Source organism: Etheostoma cragini, chromosome 15 (assembly GCF_013103735.1).
Source record: "Etheostoma cragini isolate CJK2018 chromosome 15, CSU_Ecrag_1.0, whole genome shotgun sequence".
NCBI classification, from domain to species: domain Eukaryota; kingdom Metazoa; phylum Chordata; class Actinopteri; order Perciformes; family Percidae; genus Etheostoma; species Etheostoma cragini.
Window position 1 is genome coordinate 20,629,896 of NC_048421.1, and position 8,423 is coordinate 20,638,318.

Here is an 8,423-nt window from a genome sequence, read left to right on the forward strand (position 1 = left end):
GGGATGAGCAGACCTGATCCAGTAATAGAAGAGTGATTTCACTCATTGGCCTTTTCCATGTAGGGAAGGTTTCCAGTTCACAGAAAGAGCTCCACCTAGAAATAACAAAGGGAATAAGTTATGACACTGCTTCACAAAGGGATTGTCGTGATTTGATCTGACCTCTTGTTGTTGACGTTACTGTGCTTGCTACATTTCTAAATGGAAGTGTTAAAGAGGTCATCCAACAAAATAAAAAAATTCCTCTATTTACATTTATGGCCAAAGATATGCACTGAAGACACTGGTAATTGTAAGTGGCTACATTTAAAAGCCACAGTAATGGGGGTGGCAGTAGCTCAGTCCATAGGGAGTTGGGTTGGGAACCGGAGGGTCACTGGATCAAAACCCCGTGTGGGAGCGGGGATGGGTGGCTGGAGAGCTGCCAGTTCACCTCCTGGGCACTGCCAGGTGCCCTTGAGCAAGGCACCGTACCCCCCCGACCGCTGTTGATAATGTAATTGCAATGAATTGATGGCACCAACAAAGCTTAAATTGGTTCCCTATCCTTGCTTTCACTATGAAATCCTGTCTGCCACCAGGTTTGATTTCCTGGGGAAATGAAGGCTTGATTTACGACAAAAAGGAAGTGGGTCAACCATGGCGCAACTGAAACAGGAAAAGGATATCACTTTGGTTTTCCCCGGTAGCAATCGCCAGGGAGTGGACACGGTGAGAACTTATTTCATTAAGGATTCCTGTTTTCTTGACTTCACTGACACTCCTTTTCCACCCACATGGAACGGGTTCCATTCTACGGAGCCCCCCTTGGGTCAGCTGAGAAAACATCAAAAAAACGTGCGAACAGAATACAAATCTGTTCCCTTGGTTTAATGAACTGCTCACGGATTCATGATCTGTTCTCTTGGTTTGTAAACGTGAGCAAAGTAGTAAAGATATTCACAGATTTAAACTTCTTGGAACAATTACTCTACAGCAAAATTAAATTAAATCACAAAAGTCGATTCTTTCCTAATAAAATTAGGCATTGAAACAACAAATATTGGCATTGAAAACTGTTGAACTGAAGTATAAAACATCAAAAAGTAATGATCGTATAATCCTATGATATTATTTCATTTCATTTTGATTTTGTTTGCATCATGATGGGTTTTTCAATGTCAATTTAAATTTTTTCTTGATGTCCGTGTCTTTTCAGTGACAGTTTTTTTTTTTACCCTGTCAAGATTTTTACAATGTCACTGTTTTCAGTTTCAACTTTCTGTCACTGTTTTGGCATAAGGAGGAGGGGCCTGAGGAGAGGGATAAAGGGGGCGTGGCTTACGGGTAACTTAAAGAGGCTACTGGCGAGAGACCACACCTCCAAACAAATCCTCCCAGTGTTGTTAAAACCGCATATCTGCAATGTCTTCCACACTTTCACCTGGAACCTCCAAATCTCAAGTAAGTCTGTTCATATTGGCCATTTTTTCACATAATAGGTTTCTAGGCAAATCACACACTCACTAAAAGGCTGGACGCATTCAATGACAAGCTACATTAAAAGTTAACACTAAACCAGCCTGCTTCTGTGTGAAAAAATGGCAGGATTCGTCTGGAGGTGTGGTCTCTCGCCAGCAGCCTATGTAAATTCCCACAAGCCACGCCCCCTTGTCCCTCCCCTCAGGCCCCTCCTCCCTAAGCCAAAACAGTGACAGAAAGTTGAAACTGAAAACAGTGACATTGTAAAAATCTTGACAGAGTAAAAAAAAAAACTGTCTTTGAAAAAACACAGACATCAATAAAAAGTTGTGCATTGTGCAACTGCCTCCAACACCGCTCCCAACTGGTGGAAATGGATTCCTCAGTGAAGTGAACCTGAGAAACGCCACCAGAGATGGTTAAAACTACTGTACTGTGAACTGGTAGCTGGAGTAATGCCAGTTCACCTACTGAGCATTGCCAATGTGCCATTGAGCAAGGCGACAAAACCCCAACTGCTTAGGGCGCCTTTAATGGGAAGCAGGGGCGTTGCGCTGGGGGGAGGAGGACTGAGTACCCAGGGCCCTCATGTCAGGGGTGCCCAAAAAGATGCTAGAATGAATAGCTTTGGATGCGGGGAGGGGCCCATAGAAGATGCCTTTCTACAGGGCCCAGGCAGCTCCCTACATGTGACATTTCTCCATTAGTGCATGTATAAGGTCCTGTGTGTAATATGTAAAAACAGATTGTACAATATAATTTCCCCTTGGGGATTAAAAAAACATCTCTTCTTCTTCCATGAAGGGAAAGAGCCATTCAATTAGATTTTTTGTTCACCACAATAATGTGTCATTTTCATAACTCTGGGGATTCAGGTAAATGTGATATTTTCTTTTGGGCCAATGAAAACAAAGATCCTGCAGGGTCCTGTACTTCTGCTGATTCCGGCTGCTGAAAGCTAAAGCTTGTAGACAACCTGGGTGTGGAACATAACAAAAGAGAAGTATTTTCCCCTCCCTGGACAGCCAGAGTATGCCTGAGATTCAGCAGGGCTTCAGTAGAGCTGCTCAGAGGCCAACTGGCCGACAGCAGATGAGGGGAAACCTCCAACTGTCACTGCAGGAATGTACGGTACGCTGACAAAAAAAATAAAGTAAACATAATAAGAACCATACACTTCATTTTTTTTTCTCATAAACACATAAAAGTAAGCCAATATTGACTGTATTTTAGTGTCATCTTTACCTGTTAATGTTTGGATTATTTCCAAGGGGGTTAGCCAGCCTCCACTAAGCGTACCTCCCATGGCGCCATTTTGACGCTACCTTTAAAATTTATGTAACCACCATATTTAAAATCATTAATTTTTATAACCCTCATTTGTCTTCGGGTCAAATTAACCCGTTTTCCTAAATCAATGTTCTTTTTAACTACCCAATTGTAATTACCCAAAATAACATGACTGATTCCACACAACGCTCGATTAAAAGTTGACATATTTCAGTCTGTGGTTATCCATCGACATACATTCCTTTAAATTTAGTCTAAATAATGAACTAATTAATTTCTACTTCAATTTCTGCTTAGGTTTATTTGCTATAAATTCAAAAAATAACTGTAAAACTGAAGTTTAGAAATTAGTGTTACATAGTGTTCAACATCAAAAGAGTGACAAACACTGAAAAAAGTGTTGAAAAAGGGACAAAAACCTATGAAAAAGTTACAAACATCGATTTAAAAGTGTCAACAAAAGTGTTAATTTTCACAACACAACACAAGGGTAAAAAATTATTTTACTCAAGATGCCATTCTTTACGAAGGCAAAGTTGTCTTATTCACATTTCTACTGCCCACAACCCCCCATATTCTTTCTTTGCAACTTCTCTAGTTGTACCCCAATCCAAATTCACACACAGTTTATTTAATTGAATTATCAATTTGAGAGGTGGAGGCAAGATGTTTGCCAGAAACAAGAGTTTGGATAAGACTGATAACATTGACTCTTGATTTATAATTGGTGTTTTGATGTTCCAATCTTTTTTACTTCCTCTTTGACTTCACAGAGTTTAGTCGCCCGGTTTGTTTTCCAACAGTTTTTATTACAAATGGTTAAACCCAGGATTTTAATTTCATCCTTTAAATTAATGTTAACGGCAAGTTGTTAATGTTTTGTTCCTATCCAAACACCCTCTGTATCATGATTTAGTTTTGCACCAGACACTGATTCATATAAATTCAAATGATTAGTTAAAAGTTCCATCTCCATCTGATTTTTAATAACAACTGTTGAATTGTCTGCATATGCCATGGCAGTAACTTCGGGCACTAGCCAGACATGAGGCTCTCAGAGGTAATGGATTTAATCAGGGGGCTGATGGCCAGGATGTAAGAGGCAGCGCTCAGCGGGCAGCCCTGTTACAGCCCTCTGTTAAAACACCATTTATATTAACACGCACACTAGATTTGGACATCTGATTAAATGAATAAAAGTTTCTGGGAAACCATAATACTTCATTACTGCCCATAAAAAGTCTCTAGAAATATAATCAGAGGCTTTTTTTGGTCTAGCCTAATAATATAAGTCTTTTTTACCGGGTTTATTTATCATTCTTCTCAGTGTGCAGTGGTTATCCCACATTAAACTGCCTTTTATGGCACACGTTTGTTCTCTTTCTATAATTTCATCTAATATAGTATTTAATCTATTCATAATTACTTTGGCTAATATTTTACAATCAGTATTCATTATAGTCAAATGTCTGTAACTATCAATGTCATTTTCATCACCATTCTTATACAATAAGCACGTTACACCCTGATAAAACGATTCCCCATACAGCCTCTGTTCAGACCTTCATTATACATCTCTGTGAGGACATTTATTACATCATCGATATTTAACTGATAAAACTCTGTAGACAGACCATCAGGTTTGGGGTTTTTACCAACATTAAGTTGTTTGATGGCCTGCAAAACTTCATCCTGTCTTATGTTTCCCATGAGCTCTGAAAAATTCAGAGAGCTGAATGATGGAAGTTTATCTATTAAAATGCTTACACAGCCAGTATCAATTTGTATTTGTTTATATGCATCTGAACATAATTCTCTGATACTACTACTCTACTTTCTCTTTGTCTTCGAGACTTGACTTGGACTCAAGCTCAAAGACTTGAGACTTGAGTTTCAAAAAAGGACTTGAAACATCTCTGCCATATACTGTAGATATATAAATATATATACTTTGTGTATAAAGCTCTAGACTGTTGTACTTAATGTAACTGTTGCCTTCAGCATCTGTTTTGGAGCATTAGAGAACACCGCGTAAAACGTTTTACTACGTCGTCTGCAGATTTCAAACTGCCGTACGCAGAGGCACTCCTGGGGTCCGTTTCAGAAAGCAGGCTTAATGAAAACTCTGAGTTAGTTAACCCTTCGATGAGGGAAACTCTGGGTTTTCTGTTTCAGAAAGGGAGGTTAATCCAACCTGAGAGGTAACTCCAGCCCGTTTCAGAAAAAGAGGGAACTTAACCTCAGAGTCTGTTAATATAGTAACTGAGCCTGTGAACCTAACCCGTCAAGAGCAGGTTTTCTTCTCTGTCTCCTCCCTCTGACACAGCGCTCTTTCATTTCTTCATTCATTCATTCATTCATTCATTCAGTCTGTATCAGGTGCAGTTTGTTATCTGCATGAAAAAAAAACTGTGTTGGTTTATTAACCGTGTTAGGCAGACTATAAAACCTTTTTTTTCTCAAAACATGGCATTTATTTTTTGTAAATGATCCCGTTGATGAAGAAGCCGTTTCCCTTCACAGGGAGTTAAACATACGTTGGGAGATGATATTGAGGCCCCGACTATAGATGCATTTTCATTTTCAGATACTAGCCCACCTATTTGAGTGGTATCGTTTTTCTTCCCAGTCAGTCAGTCATGTAGCCTATAACCTTATCTCTCCTCATATCACTAACATCACCCATTGTGGACATGCTCTACATTAGATTAGATTAGATTCAACTTTATTGTCATTACACAGGCACAGGTACAAGGCAACAAAATGCAGTTTGGGTCTAACCAGAAGTGCAATAGCAGTAAGTGCAGGATATACAATGGTTCCGTAAGTGTAGGACATGGATATGTACTGAATAAATATAGAAATTAATACTATTATAAACAGAATTTTACAGATGGGTTTGTCCTATGCATATAAAATATAGATAACAAGTATTGTGAGCAAGATTTACAGCTAGGAATGTAGTGAATATAATACACTGGTGGATATAACTATAAGTGCAAATTTTTACAGATATGTGCAAATAACATAATATACTAATGGTTTACAGAGTTTACAGGTGAGTATGTACAATGAATATATATATACAGATGGCTATTATTATTATAGACAGAATTTTTACAGATAGATATACTAAGTTAGGCTAAAATGAGCAGTATGACAATGATTTAAATGTAGTACAAATAAAGTAAAGTTAAACAGTCAGCAGTGCAAATTGAAATGAAAGTAGTGCAAAAAGGTAAGTAGTGCAAAAGGATGCAGATGTAAACAGTTCAATTCAATTCAATTCAATTTTATTTATAGTATCAATTCATAACAAGAGTTATCTCAAGACACTATACAGATAGACCACACTCCAGAATTTACAAGGACCCAACAGTTCTAGTAGTCTCCTCCAGAGCAAGCAACAGTGCGACAGTGGCGAGGAAAAACTTCCTTTTAGGCAGAAACCTCGGTCAGACCCAGGCTCTTGGTAGGCGGTGTCTGACGGGCCGGTTGGGGTTAGAATGAAGAGTGGCAATAACAAAAATAGACAAAAATGTGTAGTCTGTAGCAGTTCATTGTAGTAGTTTGCGGCATAGCAGGACGCTGTGCGGCATTACAATGCACAGCAGAACATAGCAGGGCACTGCAGTGTAGCAGTAGAACATGGCATCACAGAACATGGAGCGGGACCAAGGCGACAGCTGCTACCCTGATTTTGGAGCCTCTCTGATCCAAGGGAACATTCTGGGGGAAAAAAAGCATAAGGACTCCGGGGAATGACTCCCCAGAGCTAGGTTAGTAACAAGCATTTCTGGGACATGGATGCACATAATTGAAAAGATGGAAAGATAGAGGAGAGAGGAGCTCAGTGTTTCAAAAAAAGTCCCCAGCTGTCTAAAACTATTATTACAGCAAAAACCAAGAGAGAGAAGGTAAAGAGAGCTCCAGCCCGGTCGGGCTAGAACTCTCCCCAACCGGATCGGGCTGTATGCCAAGTCTCCCTTTAGTTTTATTATATTCTTGATTACATGATAGATAAATCTGACAACTATGAAGAGAAGCAGGTGGGCCGGGTTAGGCGGACGCTGCGACTCCTCACTCCCTAACAATGTTCAATTCTATGCCCTAACTATAAGCTTTATCAAAAAGGAAAGTCTTAAGCCTACTCTTAAACGTGGAGACGGTGTCTGCCTCCCGGACCCAAACTGGAACCTGGTTCCACAGGAGAGGAGCCTGATAGCTAAACGCTCTGGCTCCCGTTCTACTTTTAGAGACTCTAGGAACCACCAGTAATCCTGCATTCTGGGAGCGTAGTGCTCTTGTAGGGTTGTAAGGTATTATGAGCTCTTTAAGATAAGATGGAGCCTGACCATGAAGAGCTTTGTAGATGAGAAGAAGGATTTGAAATTCTATTCTAAATTTTACAGGAAGCCAATGCAGAGAAGCTAAAACAGGAGAAATGTGATCTCTTTTCCTGGTTCCCGTCAGAACACGTGCTGCAGCATTCTGGATCAGCTGAAGAGTCCTTATGGACTTTTCCGAGCAGCCTGATAACAAAGAATTGCAGTAATCCAACCTAGAAGTAACAAATGCATGGACTAGTTTTTCTGCCTCATTTTTAGACAGGATATTCCTGATTTTCGCAATATTACGTAGGTGAAAAAAGGCGATCCTTGTTAAACAGTTGTTACTATAGTAACAGTCAGCAGTGCAGGTGAACATTATAGTATTGCAGATAACAAAATGGAGGCAGGTGTGAGGAGGGAGAGGAGAGTCTATCAGTATATGAGGGGAGTGGGATCAATGAGGAATGGAGTTCAGTAAAGAGACAGCTCTGGGGGAAAAACTGTTCTTTAGTCTGCTGGTCCTGGTCCGGAGGCACCTGAACTGCCTGCCGGAAGGCAGGAGAGAAAACAGTTTGTGGGCTGGGTGAGAGGAGTCCTTAAGGATGCTGCGAGCTCGGTGCATACAGCGTTTCCTCTGGATGTGCTCGATGGCGGGTAGTGGAGTTCCAGTGATGCGCTGGGCGGTTTTCACCACCCGCTGCAGTGCCTTGCGCTCTGCAACAGAACAGCTTCCATACCATACTGTTGCACAGTTGGTCAGGATGCTTTCTATTGCACAGCGATAGAAGTTCACCAGGATAGTTGAGGAAAGCTGATTCTTCCTCAGTGTCCTCAGTAAGAAAAGGCGCTGGTGAACCTTCTTGACCAGGCAGGAGGTGTTGGTTGACCAGGAAACTGGAGACACGCTCAACAGCCATTCCATAGATGTGGATGGTGTAGTGCGTGCCTCTTGGCTCCTTTCTGAAGTCCACGATGAGCTCCTTGGTTTTGTTGGTGTTGGGTAGCTGGTTATTTTCAGTGCACCATGCGGCCAGGTGCTGGATCTCTTCCCTATAGGCAGTCTCATCGTTGTTGCTGATGAGACCAATCACAGTAGTGTCGTCCGCAAACTTGATGATGGAATTAGATTCGTACACAGGCTTGCAGATTCGGTGTAGCATTACGTTTTTTTGCAAACAGCAGTTTTCTTCCCAACGTTGTTGATGCAGAGAATATTACGAAAGCCACTCACCCACGCTGAAGAATGCGACTCAGTCTGAAACGTGTTTTAAACGTTTTTGTAGTGTTCCCTGGCAACAAACCAGTAAGAGCCATTTAAAAAAAAAGTTCCACAGTATTTCA